Genomic DNA, 25,744 nt, shown 5'->3' with positions numbered 1-25,744 from the left:
ACAGATAATGGAGGCCAAGACCATCCTCTCTAGAAAAGGCTACAACTGAGCAAAGCTGGAAGAAAGGCATGACTAGCAAACATCACCACCCAGGTATCAGGGGAAAGCACTGGATTCCAGAGCTTCCTAAACTGTGTACCTGCCCCCGACTTTTTTTAAATGGAAATTTATCTCCTGAGCCAATCTGAGGCTCAGAAAATATGCTCACACCCTGCTTTCAAAATCTTTCCTTGAAGAAATAAAACTCTGCTGCTTTGCAGTAAAAGCCCACATCTCATGGGGGACCCTCTCGTTTCTAATGGAATTATGCCTCAGGGCCAAGGAAAGCAACAGAAAAATCTCAGTGAAGCATCTGCTTTGAAAAGCTGATTCCTGGAAAACAGGCTGCAGGAAGGAGGGGGCTGCCGAAACTACAAGTCCCAAAGCTTCTTGCACCAACAACATCTAGCATCCAAATTGCTCAGCTACCCTGAGAAAAGTTCACGTCCCAGGGTCCTGGCACCAGGGCTGCAAATGAATCCTTCGGGTCTAGATGGAAGGAAAGAGAGAGCCTCCAGCAAAATCTCACTACAGCCACCATCAGAAAATGGGGAAAAGATTGGCAGTTGTGGAACAGAATATTCAGGGACTCATGGTGGGAGGTTGAGAGAGCTCATGGGAGTTGGGTGGTGGTGTGATAATTTTTTTGGAATTGGGCAAAAAAAAATTGTGAAGCCAGTGTGAGATCTAGACCGAACACCACCCTGCCCCCACCCATCTGAATACAGATGAACTTACTAGAACTTTTATTTCTTATTACAGGAGATATAAAAAAGAAATCGTATGACACTTCTTCATTATTTGAATAATACGTGTGATATGGGGGCGGGGAATCTCTCCATTGCATTACAATACAGTGGTTACCTCGGGTTAAGAATTTAATTCGTTCTGGAGGTCTGTTCTTAACCTGAAACTGTTCTTAACCTGAAGCACCACTTTAGCTAATGTGCTGCTGCTGTGCCACTGCTGCATGATTTCTGTTCTCATCCTGAAGCAAAGTTCTTAACCTGAGGTAATATTCCGAGTTAGCGGAGTCAGTAACCTGAAGCGTATGTAACCTGAAGCATATGTAACCCAAAGTACCACTGTACTTGTTCAAAGACAAGTAAATCCGCACTGGAGGTAGAAACTGCAGGGGGGTGGGGATCTATAATATCTTCCAGTAGTGAGAAGCAGTGATGCAGTTGTAGGGTCAGCGTAGGAATGTACACATTCCTCAAACAGTACTAGCATACAAGAAGGTGCAGCACAAAACTTTCTCAATCAATATAATTAATGTGATAGTATTGGATTTGACCTCTTCTATCCTTGGCAATCATTTCTGGAAAGACAGGTGTGTTACTGGATTCTGCCATTTTACCCATTCATGTCCTACAGTCCGATTCTGAACCGGCAAAACAATAAATTTCCTAATGAAGGCCATAACGTAGGAAACCCTGCTCATTGCTTTTAATCAGCTGTAATCACTCCTCCATTGAGAAACTATGGCAGAATCAGCAGGAGTTCTTTCTCTATCTGCACATGCCAGTAGCATTATTTAATGAGCTTAGACTAACATCAGCCTTGAGTTCTCTGCAAATATGGTGTTGCGAGTGAACATCTTACTAGGAAACCTAATGCAGATCTCTTTCATTCCCACAGAAACTGAATGTGCTAAAATACGTTAATTACTATACTTTAAACTATTATTTATTATTGAAAGGGCTTTAGGCATTTCTTGCAATAACTGAGCACCAAACCTTAAATATACTCTGCTTGTCTTGCTACCCATAAGACAATCTTACCCACATTTAAGAATAACTATGTGATTGTTGACCCCAGATGGTTATGTTCACATTTCAGGTAATTCTGAGTAGTGGATACAATCCTCTCTTTTTAAAAAAGCACATATTCAATAGTATAGGGTGTCCCAGTCACGCCAAGGTATATGAATCCTGAACTAGTCAAGTTAGTGGGTTGGCTGAAAGCACACTCTCTGTGTATGGAATCCAAATAGTACACATTTATTTGGTTCAACATGAAAAGAAGCTTGTGATCAGCAGCCTGATTCCTGTCACCTGTGGCAAGTAGGTTTGCAAAGAACTGCCTACAATACACATCCACAGCAAAAGCAGAGTGCACAGTAAATAGAACCTATAATCAAATATCCCGAACAGTGCAATTGAGGCTGGCCTTGGACATAAAAGGAAGCAGTCAGAAACAGGATTCTCAAGCGATTCCTACACTTTCCCAGCTACGCTTCTGATGTAATGCCCAACATATTGACTTATGCATCTCTGCCGTGTGGGATGAATAAAGTAGACAAGCATCTCTGCTGGGGGGGGGGGTTACCAAGCTGCTGTTTCAGATGTTACACTGAAACTGTCGAAAGAGGGTAAAGGCTTGATCACACTTTCTCTTTCTGTCATTCCAATTGATAATCCAACACAGCAATCTGCAATCTGAAAATCCCATTTAGCCATGCACCTCTCTATAGGAGATGTTCAAAACTTAGTTTCGTTTTTTATTTCATAAAATCAATACTTGATTATAAAAAACAAACAAACCTGAAAGTGGCTTACAAAAGATTATTTATACTATGAGTCAGTGACCCTGGTTTTCGTGAATGGGGAATGCTCTTTGACATTTCCCATTGGCCAGAGCATGAAGCAGAGCTGCCAACTGTCTCCCCTGCTGTCTGCCTGGCCATAGAACCCTGAGTTTTGGCACTGGAAGCAAATGGTAATTGTAAAAGGTTTTGATTTATTTGGAAAAACCCATCTTATCAATATGATCACAGATGATGATGTGCTATTCCTTTCTGTTCCTGAAACCTCGTTACTTGCTGTCATGCCTCAATTTGCTATATATAGCTGTTAACTTCATCGAATATGAGTGAGTGTATATGCACCCTGTCAAACCTACAATGGCAAAGTCAGAAAACAACTAGCCCAAAACTCTTTACTACCTACCCAACAACCTTCCAATCAGCAAGCCCAAGAGGCTTAGTGGTTTAGACCACAACACCATCCGCTCCCCTGAAGCAAGATGAGCACCACACCCCACAGTCGCCTATGACTGGACTTAACTGTCCAGGGGTCCTTTAGTTTTTACCTTTACTACCTACTTTAAATACCTGGGAATTTAAAGAATTTATCTAAACTATAAAAATTGAACTTTATGTCCTTGATAAAAAATTAACAACTAAGCTAAAAAAACAAACCTGGTTAATGCTAACATTCTCATGGTTGGGCAAAGCTTCTATAGCAAAAAAATGATGCTGTTACTGCAGCCATCTTTACTTATTCCAAGTCTCACCAATAAGCATACCCATATTTCATGTTAATAGCTGCCAAAAAATATAGGGTCAAGAACAGGGGGTGGCAACCTAAGGCCAATGGACCACAAGCAGCCCATGGGGGTCGTTTAACTGGCCCATGGACCCCCGCCGCCTTTTCAGGGACCCCCGGCACCCGCTTGGTTGGCTCCCGTGTACCATGATAAACCGGCCCAGAGCGGAGCGGGGACTGCCTTCTGCGATGCTGGCTGGCTTCCCATTGGCTGCAGGAAGTTCCTGCAGCCAATGGGAAGCTGTGCACGCCTCCTCTGCACCGGAAGTAGCGCCGGAAATAGTGTTTGCACATGCGTGCGTGCATGCGCACACACACTCTGGCCCACTGCAGCATCTGTGGGACTGTGAACCGGCCCAAGCCACAAAAACTTTGCCAACCCCTGGTCAAGAAAGAAGGGTCACAAAAGGAGGAGGTATAGCGATACCTATCCTAAAATGGTATAAAGACTCTGTTCACTTGCACAATAACCTTTCGATTTTACAAGGCTTATGCCAGCTCCCATGGTTAAAACTGGAAGATGATAGAGGTCACAACATTATGGTTTTATTCCCTTATCAGAAAATGGACAACAAGGCACCAGAAGACATTATTAACCCCTTTCTAAAATCAGATTTGACCATATGGAAGCAATGGAGACTGAAACGTTTACCTTTTGATTCTCCTTTGGTTTCAATAACTGTTTCTTTCACACAGCAGCCAAATCAGTCTCATTTGCTACATGGGAAATGGTGGGATTATATAAACTCAACGACTTCTGCACTGAACAAAAGCCCCTTGCAGCTCCAAAAATAAATTTTATATTGGGAGATATACCATGTCTCTGGTTATAGATACACCAGATTATACATTTTCCCACTAGGAAAGGGAATCATCTCCCAACTATGGTATATAAAAGCTTCACAAAATTGGCTACACTTCCTCTCACTTCATTAAAACTAAAACGGGGAAAATATTTTTTGAGAAGAATTAGAGGAACAACTCTGGGAACAAGCCTGGAATAAACTACCACTTGGATCAATCTCAATCAGAACTCAAGAAAATACTTTAAAGATAGCACATTGCTAGTACATGTGCCCAGCTGGATTATATAGAATTAGTAATAACACATTCAACCTTTGCTTGCGGGAATGCAATTTATCTAGTACACACGTGGTGGCTTTGCCCCAAAATTATTCCCTTTTGAGAAAATGTTTTTCAAACAATTAATCAAACGATTGAACAATTGCTACAACCAGACTGAAAATTAGCCCTGCTATCTTATTTTACTCTTCAGATCAAGAACATAACCAATAAAGACATTGTTCTCCACTTACTAACTGCAGCCTGAGTAGCAAAAAAAAAAAAATACGGTAAATTAAATGTTGTTGTTGTTTTGAAGCCTGGATTTCACAAGTATGGGACATTGTGCTTAAGGACTCATTAACCATTTCACAAAAGGAATATTGATCTGGGAGGGAAAAGACTCATGCCTTCTATACAACATGGTATCCTTTTATTGACTTTGTTAAGACAATCAAACATGGCTTTCACCCTCCATCAACTTCTGAAACCTTATGGAGAGACACTTTCATTTGATTGCCTTTCTTGGAACGTCTCAAACTACAACCTTCAGCCATTACTTTTCTTTCTTTTCTGTACAACTACTAAGCTCTGTTTTCCTAATATAGGTATGTTTTGTTACTTGAAAGTGACTATCATTTTTTTAAAAAAAGATAAAGCAGTAAAATCAAGAAAAATCCACAACTATACTTTTAAAAACATGCAAAAGTAAAAATACTGAAACAGATTAAAATTGCCTGAAGTTTCTAAGCATCTGGGTATGCTGGTCTAAACAACATTTTTAGCAGACGTTGAAAGAGTACTGTGAAGGCCTAAACCAGGTCTGTGTGCCAAACTCCAGCTCTTTAGTCCCTGTGCCACAAGCAGGGATGAGGAGATCAATCTATTCCCATATCAATCTGCAATTTTTCAAAAAAAAGCATCATGACTACTGAAAGTAAGCTGGTTGATACAGTAGTGTCATTAGCCAATATTGACTGCTCTCAGCAGCCAGCCAGCCCCTGACAGACACACAGAGAAACAAACCACATTACCTTCTATCAGAATTTGGAAGGCTATTATGCACAGAAGAGGGAAACAAGTTCTTCCAAATCCTTGGTTAGAGGAAAAATAAGTTTTGGCAGACACTCAGAACCACACACAGGTGCTGAAATGTCCTGCCTAAACAATTTACAGGACTGAAATATAGGCAGACAAACTCTCTCATGCACACATGTTCAGAGTAATTAAGTGGATTATATGTTTTTCGATACTCCCATAATGTTATACCAGTACGTGGAGTGGGATATCAGAGCCACAAATTCTTCCACAAAGTCTAACAGCTCTGAAATCCATGCCACGGAGTAACTGAGTCAATAAATATGAGAAGTGTGGAGCAGTTCTCCTGGGATTTGTACTAAGAGACATCCAGGCATCAATGAAGATGAGCCAAAGTACTAGCATGCAGCCACCGCTGCATGTGTGTGTGTGTAATTTTTTTTAATTATTGCTTTTTAGCTGTTTCTATTTTAGCTCTAAGCTACCTTCAGTTGAAAACAGTATGGGTGATGAAACAATGCCACAGGTCTGTCCTAATCAGGAGAACTTGAATAGTTGCATTTATTGCTGAACAACAGAACTTACTATACAGGCACCCCCTTTGATGGGTTCCAAGTCACATTCTTATACTGCTGAAAAGACCAGCGAGCAGACAGAGATGTTTCCACCCAGTGCCCATTACCTGATTTGCTTCCACATGCTGAACTCCACTTCACTGGAGCTGCTATCTGTCACTTGCTCATGTGCAACTGCTGCCTGAAATGTACACACCTCAGCTTAAGTTTTCTAATCAGAAGAAAGCTGGTCTGAGGTATAGCTCATCAAACAGGACTACTTTTCAAGAAGCTACAAGATACCCAAGGATTGTGGCTACCATTATGTGTACTCAGCTTCAAATACCAGCAGTCCAAGGTGGAGTAAATGGTAATGTGTACACAGCATAAGATTCCAACTAGTCCCCATTGAGTTAAAGATGAAATCACATGGAGAAGGGAGGGGAGATCAGGCATGGCTCTTAAAGAGACAGTTGACACACAAGGTCCATTCAAACCATACCCAGGGCTTACTTACTTAAATATTCCTACACAGCCCTAATTGATCACACTCTACTTAAAGCACTTACTTCATTGCCTGTAAAGTGCTTTAATATAATAGTGCATGTAAAGACTTGCTACTGCTAAAGTGCACCACACTATTTAAAGAATGCTTTAACAGCCTTATTGCGAAGACAACCCATGAGAAGAAAGAAAGCAAGGAAATCTGACAACCATACAGAAGATACTAGAGCTTAAATTGTTCACCAGCTTTCCCTTGGCACTATTTAGATTTAAGGAAGACACACATGTTTGCAATGATGCTCTCCGTAGTTTGCATTTACTTTGCATTATGTAATGCAAAATGTAAATACTCTGCAGCTGCAAAGGCAATGGAAAATTAGACCCACTAAGGTTCCATTGTCCTGTTGATACCAGAATGCTTTAGATAAAGAGACTTAGAGTACAGCCTGCAGCCCATTTGTCTTGCTTGCTGCAGTATTTAAAGAGATACAATTACATTCTACTTTCACATAAACAGTAGGGCTAAGCCAGCCAAGGAAGCACTTTTAAGCTACATTGATGTCAATAGGGAAATTGGGCCTAATGAAGTAGTATCTCTTACACTGAAACCCACGGGACTTCAGATTGTTCTCTGGATTGTGCCTAGCATGTTTTACGGATAGTTGTTATTTTGGGGTGATGCAATTGGATAGCAATAAGTACCGGTAGATAGCAATCGGATAAGGAAGATAAAGGATGAGAGCAACAACTCATATTTCTCCTAGTACTGAAAATCACACACATTCATTAGAATAATGAAGAAATATAAATTGTTATCCCTACCACATTGTTTATCAGATACATTGCCAAATGTGAGCTAGTGCTCCAAACATCTTAAGAAGCTCAAAAAGTAATACAAAGTTTTGGACAGCATGTAGTAACAGCAATAAGCTAGTTCCATCAACTAGGAGTTAGGGAAAGAACTGTGCAAAGATGTAAAGCATGAGTAGGCAAACTAAGGCCCAGGGGCCAGATTCAGCCTGCGGACGGTCCGGGAATCAGCATGTTTTTACAGTTTTTACATGAAGCTTTTATTTTACATGTGTGCTTTTATTTAAAATGCACCTCTGGGTTATTTGTGGGGCATAGAAATTCGTTCATTTCCCCCCCTTCAAAATATAGTCCGACCCCCCTCAAGGTCTGAGGGACAGTGGACTGGCCCCCTGCTGGAAAAGTTTGCTGACCCCTGATGTAAAGCATAGCATTTGAAATGGAAAGGGAACCTTTAGAAGGAAGGATGGATAGCAGCTGATGGTTTGGCAACAATTGTGGTCTGGCCCAGTTCTGATCTGTGACTATCAACAAGAAGGAATGACATCTGTCACGTTACTTTTCCCAAAACCAAAGATGCTTCACACATGTAAGCTCACTGCTTATGTTCAGTAATGGAAGCTTCAAATGCTGACTAACAAATGTTAATGAGCCATTATAGTAGCTCTGTGGTACAGCACATGGTCCCATGTTCAGTCCTGAGCATCTCTAAGTAGGGCATGAAAAACTCCCATCTGAAACCCTAGAGAACTGCACAGTCAATGCCGTGTCTTTTTTTTTTAAAAAAAGCAATAATTTATTTCAGTTATTTTTTAACAGTATCTGTATTTCACCCAATAACCAGCTTCTCACATTCAACTACAAGAAAACAAAAGTGACAAATGATATTTTGACTGTCCCCCAAGTGGTTCTTTCCTTCCATTTCAGCTGATTGGTGCTTGTTTTGGCATCAACAGGCAAGTACAACAAGCAGGGAGGGATACTGGAATTGACTGTCCTTCTGAGCATTGTATGGCATCAACATGGCGCTGGGGCACTCTTATCTCTTATTGCCAGCCAGCTTAAAGGATGGAGAAGGGTTGCCTTTTCACTCTGGAAGCAAACAGGTGCTTCCTCGGCCTGCATTTTGGTGAGCAGGCCAGGTACAGCAAGAATCAAGTAAGGTTGTGCCAGAGTGGTGTCATTCAGAAATCATCATTATTTATTATGATAGATGGTGTTTCATTCCAACCTCTTTATACATTCTGGAGTACTAGCAATAAGGTTGTGGCCCTTTAAACCCATATCTTGTTTCATGGCCTTATCTCAAGACAAAAACAAAAGCAAGGGAAAGCAAGCATCAGTGAGATTTTGATTAGTTTACCTAAATGCAGCTATGTTACATAAGCTTAAAAGGAATTACATCGGGTTCCCTATTCATTACTGAGCCCAGTTCAAGATCTTAGTGCCTTCTGCTGGACTAATCTTCTCATAGCCTAAGATTGCAGGCAGAGTTCCTTTTCTATGTTCCACCTTTAAGAGGAGTGTATTATATAGAGAGAGCCTTCTCAGTGGTGGCACCACTCTGTGAAATGGCCTCCTGGCACTGACAATAGAATCTTTTCTTTTTTCTTTATGCTCTAGTTAAAAACCTTTTAATTTGCCCAGATATTTTGGAGGATAGTATTTTAGCTGATTGGATGGTTTTATTCCTCTTAAGGGTACTGTACTGCTGGTTGCTCGGTCCCTGCTCCTGCCAACCTAGCAGTTCGAAAGCACATAAAAGTGCAAGTAGATAAATAGGTACCGTTCTGGCGGGAAGGTAAAGAGTGTTTCTGTGTGCTGCTCTGGTTCGCCAGAAGCGGCTTAGTCATGCTGGTCACATGACCCGGAAGTTGTACACCGGCTCCCTCGGCCAATAAAGCAAGATGAGTGCCGCAACCCCAGAGTCAGTCACAACTGGACCTAATGGTCAGGGGTCCCTTTACCTTTACTGTTGGTTTGTATTTCAACCCAACATGTCACTGCACAAAAACATGTATCATATTTCAGCCTATGCAATAAGTATTTTATTGTTTAGACCATCTTTATTCCAGACCTCACAGCTTAATCTTCTTTCCCCCCTCACAATAACTCAGTAAAAGAATAGACGTTTCATGGAAACCTTGTAAAAGATGACTGAATGATCAGAAATATTAAGCAAACTGTGCTCAAAGAATTTAAACTTACATTCTGATCTAGTGCATATCATTTATATTGATGTCAGTAGAATTTACTGCCTAGTATGCTTAGGGCTATTGCCTTAAGACTTCAAAAAATGAAAGATGCTTGATAAACAATATCAGAAGCAACTGCCAGACACAAAGGACAACAGATCTTCTATATTTTGTGTGCTGAGGAAGTGATTTCCATGGATGCAGCTTTCTTTGTTTCCCCTAATTCTGCTTGACAAAATGCACCTGCAAAAACTTCTTCTACTGCAAAGCTATGTAAAATCTAAGAGCACAAAATAAAATATTGCGGGAGGGGGGACAGGTAAGTCCCACCCACATAATCACTTATGTGACAAGGCACATGCAGACTATTTGAATGGCAATGCCCATCAACTTTGAGGGAGGCAGCCCCCTCAAATATTTTATTGGGGGCCAAAGACTCCTCGGCCCCTAGAAGTTGGCTTCTATGGCTAAGAGTCCTATACACCTGCTTTCCCCGACCTGGGGGACTCCTGTACAGCTCCCACCAGCATGATGGGACTCTAGATGGGTTTAATGGGAGCTGAAGTCCCAAACATTTGGAGGGCACCACGTTGGGTAAGTCTGCTATACACTGTCACATTCTAATTTCTAATAAATCAAGGGTCTGAGATGTTTGTTACTGATGGGTGCGTGGTTGAGGCATCACCAAACTGCAGCACTATACATTAGACTCCTCATAGAAGTATGAAGAACAGTCACCTATCAAGATTGTATCGAGTCTTTGATATCCCTTTTAGCCCAGGCAAGATGAATACACACACTCTACGGTACTCATCTGCTAATTGCATTATAAAATAAGCCCTTCCCCACAAAAACTCAGGCCGCAATGAACTAGTCAGTCTTTGTAGATGGAAAATGTGTTTCCCAGAAAGGAGTCAATTGGAAAGAGAATTGAATCCTTCTTAACAACAGGATAACAGGGAAAGGAAAGCAGGATAACATGATATGGAGGGGGAGGCAGGAATAAATCCACAAACTAACCATAACTATTTGATTACAATCCTATAGCATGCCACAGCAACAGGAGAGCCTCAATTACTACTGCAAAAGTAGTAGTAGTGCCCCATTAAGATATCTATTAAGATAAACACCAGGAGAATCCTCTTGGTTTCGGCTGCAGAAAGCCTCTTTGCTTAATATTATGACTTTAGCAGATTGCATTCAGGTCAATGACATTTGAATGTTTTCCAGTCTAGCATGCAGAAAGGCAACTGAAATCTCCAAGACCACCTGATATCAGCTTCCTCACTCTCAGACCTGACAAGGGAATTAATGAGCCGCTGCCTCGCATCTGGAGGTGATGACCCTGCTGATTGCATCGCACATGAGGGAGCCTTGTGTGCTGGGTCAAGGCTTGACACCTGTGGATGTAGGCAAAGGGAAAAGGACAGAACTGTCTTTGCCTAAGCAATAAGCTCCTTGTTGAGGGGTCCTCTGGTTCCCCATGTAGCATCTCAAATATGCAACACGAACTTTTCAGACAGTTATTCTGAAGAAGATGCAAAATGAATTTGGGGATGTCCCAGAACACTTCTTATGCATAATAAAATAAAAACTGAGAGGAAAAACCTGCCTGTCGTCTTTAGGCTTTATGGGGTGAAAATCCCATAAATTGCAAGTGCTGCATCATTAAAATGCTTCCTGGCTTCCGAAAGTTAAGCTTACACCAAGCTGCATGAATCCTGCTGCTGCAGGATAAATACTGAGAGATCCATTTGTTCAAGAGCTATGTCCAGGCTCTGAATCTCTGTGGCTTTTCAAGACAAAGGAGCATTAATGGTTTCCTGTTTTTCATAGCTATGATTATAGATTAGGGGTTATCAGAGTAAACCAGGAACAAACAATACAAAAAACTCCATTAATTTTAATTCTAATTTTTAAAAAATGAAACAAAAACCAGTCAAACATATTGCAGCAAAGGATAAACGGACTTTCCTTCCATCTGCCAGTACACTTTCCCATTCCCCCAACCCACAGTGATGGTTTTGTTCCCTGGCTTGCAAAATCACAAGTGAAGGATCTTTTTATACGTGTTTCTGAATCTGCATTAAGCCTGATAAGCATTGTAGTCTGCCCAGAAGTTACAGGGATAAAGATTCAACCCATGCAGGTTTGCTGTTGTTTCTAATTGTCAACAACAGCTACACTTCACTCGCCTGGAGCGATCCAATTAACATACCACCACTACAGAAAATATTGTAATATTTTCAGTGTCTCAGCGTGAGGAAAGTGTCTCATACTCCTCTTCTGCTGTGGAACTTGAGCTCCCAGTTAGGGCTCTAGTCTAGAACATTAACAGTTTGGGATAGGAACAGGAAACAGGAAAGCTTTTCTCTTTCTTCTTTTTGTAGTGAGTTCTGTATAAACATTTGTTGTTGTGAACCAGAAAAAGACAGGAAGAAGGGAGACAAGCTCTTCTAGAGAATGGGACACACACACAAGCACACACACACACACACAAAACACATAACATGCCCTGAAATATCACTATGGCAACATTTATACAATGCACAGAAAAAACTGCAGCTTTCTGTATTTGCTTCCTTGGATACCAAATGCAAATGCCCCCTCTCTTGGTGTGTGTGTGTGTGTGTCTTTAAGCCTTTCTTTAGTCTGCAACAACATTATTTCCCATCCCCTCTCCTTTAATCAGTACAAATGGATCATATACATACTTCTGCCACATTAATAATCAACCACATATTAGCTAAGCAAACACACAGCCATCACTGCAGGAAAGTGAAATGAACAGCTTAGAGATTTTCTAGTAACATGTGTACCCTTTCTGCTGTTGCATGAGGGTTATGCAACACTATGAAAATTTACCAGTCAGTGCATAAAATATGTTGCCAGTCCTTTGATCAGTCTAGGAAAGTCAACAATTACCTTTTCAGGGAGAAAAGTTGCTTCCTTTTTGTAAGCTTAGGATAAATCACAGCCCAACATCACATCTCTCAGCTTTTTGCAAAGTGAAATAAATCCTGCTTAAAGAGAAAATGGGCTGTCCACACTAAAAGGTCTATTGCTATAAATAATGGCTTGCAGGATCAAGATCCCCATGGCTAGTAAACCACTGCCATTATCAATTAGCAATGTTGTTTCTCTAAAAATTAATTGAGTTGGTCTTTAAATAGGTACCCACATCTTGAGAAAAGGATCCACATAAATTCTGCTTACAGGATTTTGCATCACTGGTTATTCTTATTAATGGACCAAAAACCTCTTTAATGTGAAGACACATTAGTAGAAAGATATATTCTTACACTGCAGTTCTGCAGACTATACTTTCTCATTCAAAATGCCCTGTAGATAATTTTAACTCCCCCAAAATGCATATTTAATGCCTTACAGCAACTCATTCCTTATTCTAAAGGAACAAGAGGAGAAACCTTTGCAAAATTCAAGTTATAGCCTTCAAGTCCCTGATAATACATGTATATATCAGCATATATTGTATGCACACACTGTTTTTATACTGCCAATTTTTATGGAATGGAATGTAGAGCTATCTCATCATAAACTGTCCACATTTCCCCATAACTCAAAAGTATCAGGACAGAGATATGTAAATGCTATACATATATAGGACACAGAGAGAGAGAGACAAGGGAGAAAAGGAAACTTTCTAAGATATATTCATAAGATAAACATATACTATTATGGTGTTGGATCTTTCACTGGCTTTCTGAAAAGGCAAAGCAAAGGACTAACCTTCTACCCAACAGAAACTACATTCACCTCAGAAGTGTGAAACCATTGCTTCCAAGATTTTGATGGTAAATATTTTGCATCATTAACTACCAGGCGGCTAAGAATCATTTTCATTTTTAGATTAGCTAATCTTGGATCGTCCAAAACCAAGCACAGCAAATGAAACAAGCCTTTTAGAGCCAGTGCTTGTTCCTTTTCACTGGCAATTCATGCATTTCTTTTTTTATACACAAAATTGTTCCCTATTCACACACTCCAGGCTGTCACTTTCCTAGCTGCCTGATGTAATTGCAGAATTGCTTACCCCTTTATCCTGAAAAAATAGGAAGGCATCTTGGCTAATTATCAGATGCTGATGAATGTTGCACTTATATTCTGACACAGGCAATAGAAAACAGAGTCAGCCACATAAAATTTCCACTCAGGCGACTATGGAATCAGTGTTGCTCATCCAACATAAGGAAGAGGCAAATCAAGGTTTTTGAGCATGTTTTGGGTGCTTCCAACATTTCCCCGGAGCAATACTGGAATGCACACCTGAATGTCAAAGTCCCTCCCATTACAAGATGGAGAGTACTAAACTCCAGCCTGAGCCACATGCTTTTAGCTCCCATACTAACTGGATTTAGCATCTCTGCAAGCGCGCAGTCACTCCTACACAGCAGTGAGGTTTGTTCCTGTTGCATCCCCAGTTTGTGACTATTCCCACACACATACTTAGTGACATTTCAGGGCTTAGGTATTATCCTTGTAGCTTCTCTGGCCCAGCATGAAATAGTGATGGCAGTACCCTACTGTCAAATGGCAGGGTGGCTTTGCCTAATGATCTCTGATTTATGGGATAACAGCAGAGTGATCCTGTGGCAAGAGGATTGATTTTTCCACACTATCTTTGCCTTCTCCATCTCCTTTCGGGACTTGTTTGGCACCAGCATAATATCCATTCATGCTCCATCATTGCTGCCGCAAGAACTGTCCATAGCAGGACAGCAATTTATGACAGAATATGCACAGGCAGGATAAGGGGGAATCAACCAGTTTCCTAGATAGACTAATATATACCCCCCATGGGCACCAACAATAAATAATTGCCTGAAAACACAATTCAACTTGTTTAATTAAGGGAAATATGTAAAGAATGGAAGTGACTCTTTGCTGGGTGTCTTGTTAAAGGTGTTGCAGGATTAGGACCCAATTCACAATTCCCTCCATGTGTATATGTGTGTTTGCGTTAAAAAATATCTGATGGACAACCTTGGAAGCTGGGTCAAAGGTTTGTTGCTTTCCAAGTAACTAACACTCAAATCAAGGGCCAAAGCAGGGGGATGCCTTTGAAAGAGAGATGCTCTGATTTCCACCTCCATCTTTCAAGCAGGTGATTCAAAGTATATCTCAGAATTATGTCTAATGCTTATGCTGCTGGGTAGGAGGGCAGGCAGTTGGTGAAGCAACTTCAGAAGTGATTGCCCAAATAGAAAGAGGAAAAATAATAACGAAGACTTCCATCTTCAAGTAAGAAACAAACAAAGGACTGGGATTGGAGGGAGGGGTGAAAAGTTCATTGAAGTACTATATTTTCTCATTGCCCCCTACATCCATTTTGATTTGATTTACATTTTCACCTGAAGTCTTTCAGGGTTATTCTCTGCACATGGAGGCAAACATGGTAGTATGAGTCACATGTGAAAAAAGGAGTCACATTTAGCAAGAAGGTACTGTAGTGGTGCACACAGGCAAGGAAGGCAAAGCAAAAGAGATGGATCACTTTATGGAAGAAATAGCCCCCAACTTTTCTTGCCATTCCACCGTAAGTCAAGCTAAATCCTGGCTCTTTTCTGATTTTGCTTCCGCACTCTACATCCACATACAGATGAGATCTTATCCTTTGGGGAACAGAGAGTTAGCATTCTTAAGTGGACAGGTTGTGCTTCCCAGCTTCAATTTCCCCATCAAAGAAATAGGCCACAATTATTGGCTCCCCCACCAAGTTAGGTGAAGACCAGTCAACACCAATGCGCTGTTGGCATTGGCACAGTGAGGGGTGAGGCTGCGATCCGATGCACACTTACTTGGGTGCAAGTCTCCTTGAACACAGTAGGACTTATTTCTGGGTAAACATGCTAGGGATCAAGCCATTGCCCCCTGCCCCCCATTCCTAAAGGACCCGCTGAATCCAATGGGCCTCTCTTCCGGCTAGAAGTCGGAAAGCTGAATGAGCTGCAAACAATCACAGAATTACTAATAGTAGCTGAGATCAGATAGTGACGTCTCTGCTGATGGACCCATAATCTCGCTGCCAAAGGCATGTCCTGGGGGAGCAGGAAGGATTTACCCAGCAAACCACAGCCAAAAGGAGCTAAGAGGTGGAGAACGGAGTGCGCTTGTGGTGTGTGTGTATTTGGGGGGCAGCTCCCTAAATTCTCTTCCCTCGATCGCGTTTTGTAAGCCATGGGATGCCAAAGGCACAGCCTCCTTTTTCCCACCTGCTCGCCTTATTACCATATTCCCACGTTCATACACCATGTCTGCCCCGCAAGGTCTGCCAGGATGGTGTCCTTTACATAGGATCCCTTCGATTTCCAATCTCCGTCTTCCCCAAGTCTCTCTCTCTCTCTCTCTCTCTCTCTCTCTCTCTCTCTCTCTCTCTCTCTCTCTCTGTGTGTGTGTGTGTGTGTACGTACATCAAACTCCTCAGGCTGTCATGAGAGACCTGGCAGCCTTCGGCCAGTGAGCGAATCAAGCAACGCACCGTCACACACTGCAGGGGCTTTCCGAAGGCAGAATCCCTTCTCAAGGCACAGGCATCACCCAGAGAGCCGCAACGTCGGAGCAAAGCTCGCTGGCACAACCGCCCCCCCCCCGCAAAGAGAGAAAACATTAAGCTAGGATGGAGTTTCGCGGTTCTCCCTCCCAGCCCAGCCAACCACCCCCAACCCCAAGGGGGGGGGGGGAGAACCCAGTTCAAACTCCATCACATGTGTCTAATGGCAGGCAACAAGACACGGGAAGCAGAAAGCGAGAAGAAGAAAAATGGCACTCACTGTCTTTGAGAAATCGCCCAGAAGGAGGGAAATATCCAGAATGAAATTCCGATGGGGAAAAGGGGGGGAAAAGAAAAAAAGAAAAGAAAGGTGTGGGGGGGAAACAAAGGGGGGGAAACAGAAAAAGACCACGGAGGGCAAAACTACATCATTTCGGCAGCAAATCCAATTTGACGGAAAGGAAAAAAGAAAGGAAATTCAATATCCATCTGCAATTTTCCATCTAGAGTTCAGTCCAGGCGGGCTCGGGCTCCAATCCACCGCGAGTGGGCTGCTTCCGCGGCACCTTCCTTTACATGGTGCGGCTCCCTGCTCGCCTCCCGCCGTCGCTCTTAAGGACGTGGCTGCTGCTTCAAATGTCCCCGCGTCTCTCAACTTGCGCCTTCGTCGTCGGGGGCCGAAGCCAGGCGGGCAGCTGGCTTCTCTCTCCCGCTCGCTGCTCAAAAAGAGCAAGCGGAAGGTCAGGTCTCTCCGCGCCGCGGAGGGGGAGTCTTTCTCCTCGGAGAAACTTTTTTATTCCAGCCTTGGATCTTCTCCGGGAATGCTGGATCCTCCCCGCCGGCCCCCCAAACTCCCCTTTTCTTCCAATCCTCAGCCACCTTGGAATCCCTCTCGGTGGGAGAGAAGCGTTTTTTGCTTCTGCGGAAGGTTTCCCTTGCCGCCGCCGCCACCGGCAGCAGCAGCGGCAGCCCCGTCTGTCTCAAACGGCCGCTGTTTGGTTTAATAACACGATTTTGTTATGTCTGCTCAGCTCCGGCCAAGCGGCTCCTTCTCTGCGAGCGGATCCATGTGCGTCCACGTTACATCGGGGGTTCCCACGGCCGCGCTTCCCGTGTCTCCCCCTCCGCCCTCCACCGAGGCGCGTCCCCTTGCAACATCTGAAATTATTTTCTCAGAAACGCCAACTTTGGGGCTCTTCTTTTCTTCTCTCCCTCTCTGCCCCCCTCCGCTGCTCTCACGCTCTCCCCCCTCGCCGATCCCAGGATCTGATTAGATTTCCAATCACAACCCAGTGCGCAATCGGATTTCTGATTTCAGCCAGGAGCAAACCAGCAATCCGGAGCATCCGCGTCTTCTCCTCGCCAAACTCTCCGCGTTATTATATCCGTTAGCCTTGCCTCCAACTCCTCTGCATTCCCCCCTCCCAGAATCGCACATCAAATGCAAAGAGATGCTGATGGTGGCGGTGGCGGCGGCGAGCTTGTTGGCGGGAGGAGGAGAAAGCAGGAAGAGAAAATAAAATTCCCACCAGCTGTTAAGAATCCATCATCATCATTTATTTATTTTTAAAGGAGAGTCCGCTCCCAGGGTGGGTGGCTTCGAAAGCCCCTCTCTCCTTGCACGTCCTGCTATTGCTTCCCGATCCTTCCCGGCGTGCAAACTCCCCCTGCGGGAGGCGTCCTCTTCTCCTCCGCGCTGGATTTCACCAGCCCAGGGCTTCCCTTCCTCTTCATTTCGCCTCCCTCTCCATCTTTGCACAGCCAGCCTTTCCAGGACCGACGATGCCCGTGATCAAGTTGTTCTTTGGGAATATGGGGTGGCTGGTGGGGGGGGGGGTGAGTGGGAGAGAGAGAGAGGCGCGCGCGCACACTCCAAACACCCTTAAAATAAATGTAAAGTGGGGGCGGCGATGATGATGGCCGTGATGGGAGGGGGCTGTGTTCCCTGGCACCCCCTCCGCTCCCCGCCCCCCCACCGCCGCCTTCCTCCTCCTCCTCTTGCAATTTCGCGGCAAGCCAAGCGAGGAAGGCGATCTGGCGCCCGGCTCTCTATCTCAGCTCCACAAGTTGGACTCGGCGCCCGCGCAGCGGCGCTGGGCGGTTCTCCCCGCCTTCCGGCACATGTCAGTCCCGCTGGCACATTCCTGGGAGGAGATCGGACGCGGCTCCTTGCAGCCCTTCCATCACTCGGTCACACAATTGGGCGGCTCGCTCTCCGCCCTGCCAGCAGCTCCGCCTTGATCTCTCCCTCCCGCCTCGGGGAAGGAAAGGAAGAAGCCGGAGATCCAGTTGCAGGCAGCGCGCTCGCGCTCTTTCGCCTTTTGCGCTACGCAGTGGCACCCCGAGATTTGGAGAGAGGGCCCCGGGCCAGCCTTATTGCTTACAAGCTTTCCTGCTCTCCGTCGATCTCCCCCCCCCCTTTACCTTCATCTCTCTACATCGCCCCCCCCCCTGTGATCAGTAAAATACAATTACCCAATTACCTCCCATCATCTTAGCACTGATTGGTCAATTGCATTAGCACTTGATGTCAGGACAAAAGGCGCTCCTGCGATAGGGCACTGCTGCCACCCGGCGGAGAGCTGGGAAACAGCCTTGGGTCTGTTAACCTCAAGGAAACTTCCGAAAGTGGGGAAGGAGTAATTGAAAAACAAGGGCTCATCTTGAGGAAAGGAATGTCAAAACTCATTTTCTTAAAAGCCTGCCTGCAGTGTTCACAGGTGCACGCCTAGCCACGGAAGGGGGGGGGGGCAGGGGAATTAGCCAAGGAAAATGAGAGTGCACAAGGCATGTTGATGCTTTCCTGTCAGATCTCTCTCTCTCTCTCTCTCTCTCTCTCTCTCTCTCTCTCTCTCTCTCTCTCTCTCTCTCACACACACACACACACACACACTTTATTTACAGCCCCATGCCGTACATGCTTACTCAGAAGCCAGCCTCACTTTCTTCGACAGGAGTTTCAAGTAAACGCAAATAGGATTGCAGCAATAGTCTCATTAGGGCTCAGTGGATTCACATCCACCTCTACCCAATGTAACAAAGAAATATAAGCCATCAAAATCTCTTTAAAGGCCTTCAGATCATGGAGATCAGTGGAAGGTTCAGTAGGGAAGGCTAGCGCTAAAGCTGAGATTGCATGTATGCCCCACCCCAGGGACTGCAACTCCCATTATCCCTGACCATTGGATATGCTGGTTGGGGCTGATGGGAATTGGAGTCTAACATCTGGTGGGCAACAGGTTCTCCACTTGGGATCCAGATATGAGGAAGGAGAGAAGGGACTTGCTCTAACCCAGACTTCTGGGAGTAAGATGACACGGTACTGCATGTTTCACTGCAGTTGTTACAAAGAAGGAGACCTTCAACACAGTCCTTCTACAGAACTGGTGGACTTGTTCCCATCCCGATGTTTGCTCAACAAACTCCCATCAGCCTCAGACAGCATGTTCAATTGGCAGCGATACTGGAAGCTGTATAGTCCATCAACATCTGGAGAGCTACAGTTTTCTTATCCTTATTCCAGGACATGATCACCATCAGAGTAGTACAGCATCTCCCCAAGCTCCCAGTTAACATTTAAAGTTTTCTTTCTGAATATATTACAGGGAATGTACATTGAATGGTAAATATGCATAACAGCTAGTCATTGTGCACATTTACCGGGCCTCACTGAAAATGTGCATATAATTTTTCCATCATGAGGGAATGCTGAACATTTCCCAGTCACCATAACACAATCCCCAAAAGACCTTGAGGAATGTGCATATATTGATGATTTTTGTCCATTCTCTGGCTATTTTGCATAATCCCCAACAGGGGTTGGGCAATGCACATGTCTTAAATGCTTTTTGTACATGCTCTGGGCACATATATTTAATTATTATTTATTCAAATTATATCCCTCTTCCTCCAAAGGAGCCTATTTTGCAGCTCAGACCCCTTTTCACCACTTTCAAATGTTCTCTGAATTATTTATTGAATTTTAAAAATAAAAAATAAACATATTTATCTGGAGCCACCCCCTTCTTCCTGCTGATCATTGGGATGGTATGTTGTGGGTAGTGTAAATTTAAGCAGTGGGTCAGAAGCAGTCTTGAAAGTGCAGATTGCACTCAACAAGAAATAGAGAAAAAAACATGATTATTAGAGACTACGTATAATGACTGGAGAATAAACATACTGCCCAGTGAGTATATAAAATGCAGTTAAGATATGCACTTTCCCCAAAGCCTGTTGGGGGATGGTGCATAATGTTCAGAGAATGGACAAAATTCAGTCAAAAAATTGGAGATTATATATTTTGACTGGGAAATGTGCACAATTCCCTGTTCGTGGAAGAATAATTTACACATAATCCATGAAAGCAGATGAATGTGCAGTTTTATGCACATCAAACACTCAATTTACAAATGAGAGAACCAAGTGAATGATAACCAGACAAATATATTGGGTCCTCCCCCCCCCCGCTTTCTCCCAGCCAATTGGGATCAGGCAAAAACTGATCCCAGGAGGCACATGCCAACTTCCTTCTCCTGACACAACACACATGGCTGTTGGGCTTCATCTTACTTACCCCAAACTTGGAGCAGAAAAACATTTCAAACACCCCCACATTTGTGTTACTTTTTCAGGAGTGTGTGGGTTACTGCTAAGCTGAAGTCTACTTAAGAGGGGTCTGAAGAGGTAGGGAGTTGTTCCACAGAACATAGTTTGCCCTAAGCATAAATTGTTCATCATAGCAGGAAGTTCCAGAGCCGCAACCTTCAGAACTTCTTCTTTTTTAATGTTTAACATTCAGCATGCAGAAACAATTGAAGACTGAGTATCCAAACTTGATGAAGTTTCACACATCGTTAAAGTTTTCAAGGGTGGACAGGGACTGGGCAATCTCCCAGTTGACTCATACATAGGGGAAGTCTTCAGAATCAAAAGCTGCTGCTGAAAGCCAAGCATATCTGAATATGATTCATTCCACTCCTGCATGCTTTCCTCTCAAAATTAAGCAGCCAACTTTTCTCTTTCTTCCCAAGTCCTGTTATTCCCTGGAGTTAAACCAATGAAAAAAATATTATATGCTATATATCATTCTCTTTCAGCTCCCCTTTAGATAGATATAGGTAGATATGTAAATATGGTTGATAGATACTGAAATTGCTATAAGAGTCACTGGATCTATGCCCACTAAGTGCATTGAGTTTCAAAAGAATTTACTCCCAGGTTAAGTAGGCATTGGATTTCAGCTTTGCTGTTTGAATTCTTCCCAGCTACAATATTCCATGTTTTCCTAGTATTTGAAAGCAACTAATGTTGAGGTGAATATGAAGTTAATGGATAGAATAAATTAATAAGACATCATCAAGGGAGTAGTCATTGTCATACTCCAATCCAGATTAGATCACAGATTTATGCATAAACCATTGAAATAAATGGGACTTTAAAATGTTAAATCTTGCTTAATCATGCTTGGGCTGCAATCCTAACCATATCTCCCTAGAAGTAAGTTCCACTGAATGCAATGTTTCTTGCACCCATGTAAGTGGGGTTAGGTTCGGAGACCGGAAAATTTGTCTGTGTTTGAGTGCTGTCAAAATGCATTTGTATGGCATTATAAAAAGAAAAAAGGGTTGAGGGAAAGAATTCCACATGCATGTCCATTTCTCTTGAAAACAAGATAACAGCATTTAATTTGGAATATTTTATTACAGAAAAATATATTTTGCCTTTTTTCAAGTTGCAGTTAGTTTAAACACTTTCAAGTGGAATTGCTTTGAAGCTATGATCTAAGGGGCTAGTCATTTAACTTTCTCTGGTTTATTAGTTGATAAATTATAATAGCCATATTAAAAATAATAAAATTTAAAAGTGGAAATTAAAGCCTTAGTCTCAGCATATTAGAGCTCTGATATGTGTTTAATCATATCTATTTCATTGACTATATTATCTCTATTTTTCAGTGTATATATTCCAGAACTAGTTAGAAATTCACACTCTAAAGTAAATTGCAGCAATATTAAGGGTTCCTAAAATGTATATTTTTGGCAAAGTTAAAAGGAATATTAGACTGTATTCAGAGCTGTGCTGTAGCTACAATTTGAGATTTAAATGAGACTCCTAAAAGCTGTGACTCCCTTTAAAAAAAGAAAGTTGCTGGGAATCACAAGTGGGGAGAAAACTGTAGCATTTATCTTGAACTTTGGCAATACTCATCCAATTCTGCCCCCAAATAGCCATTTCGTTTTGGAAATAAACATTTTAGAAGTGTCCAGCACACACATGCAAAAACCTATTTGCCTGTAATTTGGCAGGCTTTCTCCACTTAGACAACCAATTTAGCTGAAACTTTCATCCACTTCTGTCAAAAAGAAGTGAAGTTATAGCCATATTTTTTTTTATTTCTCTGTAGTGAATGGGTTGGGTGGAATGAAGCAGTCTCAGACCTCTGAGTCCAGTCAAGCTGCCTCTGAATGCTCTGAGCTGAGTCATTTTTACAAAGTGTGAAACTTGGGCATGATTTCAATCTCGTGGTCATCACACACAGCCCTTGGTCACAGATTTATAAAGTGATTCAAATATTATAGTCCCCCCCCCATGGGGAAAATCCACATTTAAAACTGAATTTGATTTAAGTGCCATGGCTTCCTCACAAGTAATCAAGGAAATGTTAATACTGGTGGTATACGGATGTATGGGATAATTATTGTGGAGGATTATTGTAATTTCGAGGTGATAATGATCTGACATGGTCAACCTTTCCTTCTTTGGCCTCTTCGTAACTCTCCTATCTGTGTTTCATTACTTTCAATATCCCTTGTGAAAAGGTCTTTGATGACACTGGTCAGCAAAGCCTTTTATGTATAGCCTGGCATTTTTGTCTTTTGATGTAAAGTAGCTCTGGTTGAGCCTGTATTAGCCCAACAGGACACAGGTCTATAAAATATCTGGTTTGGGGGCATGTCAGTCAGAAGCTCAGCAGTGGCCACAGTGCTTCTCAGTGGCAGATTGAAGCGCTGCTTTGTAATGTATATTTTGCTTGCTATTTGGGAATAAAATCTTTAATCTTCTCACCCACTTGCATTTGTATTGCTTCTGAATCTAACTTTAAAAGACCCATCTTGCATTTGGCAAAACAACGGGGTGCGGGGAGTTACTATTACTTAGGTCAGAACTTCCCAAACTTTTCCTCTTCTAGGCAATTTGAAAATTGCTGCCTGCTACAGCTACCATAACATACTGCGTTAGGAGCTGTATGACTTTTATTACATGTTTACAGACATACTGCAGTCTGGGAACCCCTAGTTTACTGCAGGTAAAATCTATGGTTTATTTGTCTGGTTTTTCTTCCTAGAAGCCTTGGGAAGAAGGAAACAACTTGGGGGGTCTCCAACTGCTGGAATGTAGCAGATAATTGTCATATAAAGCATTCTGATGTTAAACTTGCCAAATACTTCCATTGTATCATATAGTGTCACTAGGAGGTTTTGCCCATCAAATCAAAGGATTTTGGATCTGGGCCACCCAGGTTGTATCCTATTTTTTCTTCCCTCAAGACAAGAGGCAAGTAAAGGAGCTACTTTCCTAGGAAGCTGCACTAGGGATGGGCAAATGTTCAGAACTCACACACATTGTGGAAATCTTCCATGAACCAGAGGGCTTCAGCTTTTATTATACATTATTGGCCTATGAAAACTGTAAGTAAGTGCCAGTCCTCATATGGCCGATGTCAACTTCTCGAACAATTAGAGAATGAGTTGAGGAACTGGGAATGGAAGAAAACACCACAAAGGGTGTTTGCATGGAATTCTGCCTTTAGAACATGACAGAAACTTATTGCCAAGGATCAGTCTTACTGGATAGCTTTTCGGGAAGGAACCAAGCAAGTCTAGCAATGGGTCTCCATGCCCACGACAGCTGCTGTAGGACAGAAACTTGCCCTTTCCAATAACTCTCAGTGACTTCCTCTCTCCCTCTCTCCATATATATACCTGACTTTACAACTGATAAGCTCAGTTAAAGGATTCGTCTCCCCGGTCCCGATTTGTGCCTGCTAAGCTCTATAAGTAGCTTCTTCCTAACAAATGCTCTGCTCCATGAAAAGCTTCCACTCTCTAGCTCCAATCAATTACGTTATCATGTGATTGTGGCAGTGTTTGTGCAAAATTCTCCTTCCCTTTCCCTTCTCTGGATCATGGTTTCCCAAATGAATGTAGAATAATGAGGATGAGAAGTTCATTTTAGAATAAATTTGCTAGTTCCAGAGCTCTGTGCAGAAGTGCCTGGGAAGTTGCATGTGACTTGTATTTCATCTAACCTTGAATTAAGCTATCAAGCCCCCATTTCAGGTTTCGTCTGGTTAGGAACAGAGAACTATTTCCTGGGAAGGAAAATATTAAAATGCTGCAGATGCTCCTTGTTAACTTGATTCCAATCCCCACAGAGCCTTTTTCTGTTTGTTTGCTTTTGCAGCCGTCCAGCTGGGTTAACAGCGCAAGACTCAATCAAGAGCAACAATTTGTGATAGAAGATGCCTGCATTTTACATGCATTCTTTTCAAGAGGAGGCAGATTGCTTCATTGAAATGTCTGATGATCGTTGGAAAAGAAGCTAGTGGCATCTGTGTATCTTTTGAAACTGTGGTTGATGGAGCATCTCACAGTGGAGAACAATAAGAAGCTGTGAATGTTACATTCCAAGTTCATTCTTCATATATGACAATGGTCACATTCCCCCTCTACATGGGAATAATCTCACCAGTCATATATGGGGAATATCACATTTATGCAGTGTTCCTTACTAGTTGCTTTATTTTTTAATAATGAAAAGGAATATAGCTGGTGATTGAAAGAGTAAAATTACCGTTGTCTCACTTCATGTCATGCTGGTACTGTATAGATATTTGGATAGTGATCCTCTCCTAAATTATTCTGCCCTAATTTCTTCCTTCAAGGCCACTGCTGTGGGAAGTAACCATGGCTGTGCTCACATTAGCATCTTAAAACACACTGAGGTTGGGATTATTTATTTTGCTTGTTTCAAATCACATCCATTTGTCGTTGTACACACCAGTATGATTGGATTGTCTGCTGTCTGTTTACACCGGGGCAGAGAGGGAGCATAGAGGTCTTCATATATGGTTAACATTTACAAAATGGATTGGAGCTCATTTGGGGGGAACTGCCTCCAAATGCAGTATTTATTCTTCATCATCATCATCATCATCATCATCATCATCATCATCATTATTATTATTTACTTATACCCTGCTCACTCTGGGCAGCTTCCAAAAGAATATTAAAACACAATAAAACATCAAACATTAAAAACTTCCCTAAACAGGGCTGCCTTCAGATGTCTTCTAAAAGTCAAATAGTTGTTTATCTCCTTGACATCTGGTGGGAGGGCATTCCATAGGGCGGGTGCCACTACTGAGAAGGCCCTCTGCCTGGTTCCCTGTAACCTCAGTTCTCGCAGTGAGGAAACCACCAGAAGGCCATCAGAGTTGGACCTCAGTGTCCGGGCTGAATGATGGGGGTGGAGATGCTTCTTCATGTATTCTGGGCCGAGGCCGTTTAGGGCTTTAAAGGTCATCACCAACACTTTGAACTGTGCTCGGAAAAGTACTGGGAGCCAATGTAGGTCTTTCAGGACTGGTGTTATACCGTCTCGGTGGCCACTCCCAGTCACCAGTGCCGCATTCTGGATTAT

The 25,744-nt window shown here is 42.8% G+C and overlaps 1 protein-coding gene across 6 annotated transcripts in view; it reads right to left on the bottom strand.

The window, feature by feature from the left end:
* LRRC4C (leucine rich repeat containing 4C) overlaps positions 1-25,744 on the bottom strand; it is a 611,700-nt gene that overhangs the window by 109,172 nt on the left and 476,784 nt on the right. For 2 of the 6 annotated variants that reach the window (XM_081891620.1, XM_081891625.1), the window contains exon 1: positions 16,323-18,446. The exons of the other annotated variants lie outside the window; for them this stretch is intronic. The gene's annotated coding sequence lies outside the window, so the exon portion shown is untranslated. Of the gene's footprint in view, positions 1-16,322; positions 18,447-25,744 lie in introns of those variants that run through there. 6 annotated transcript variants of the gene reach the window in all.

This window comes from Podarcis melisellensis (genome assembly GCF_964234715.1).
Source record: "Podarcis melisellensis genome assembly, chromosome: 1".
NCBI classification, from domain to species: domain Eukaryota; kingdom Metazoa; phylum Chordata; class Lepidosauria; order Squamata; family Lacertidae; genus Podarcis; species Podarcis melisellensis.
The sequence above is the reverse complement of the archived record's forward strand: the minus strand, read 5'-3'. Positions and strand labels throughout refer to the sequence as shown.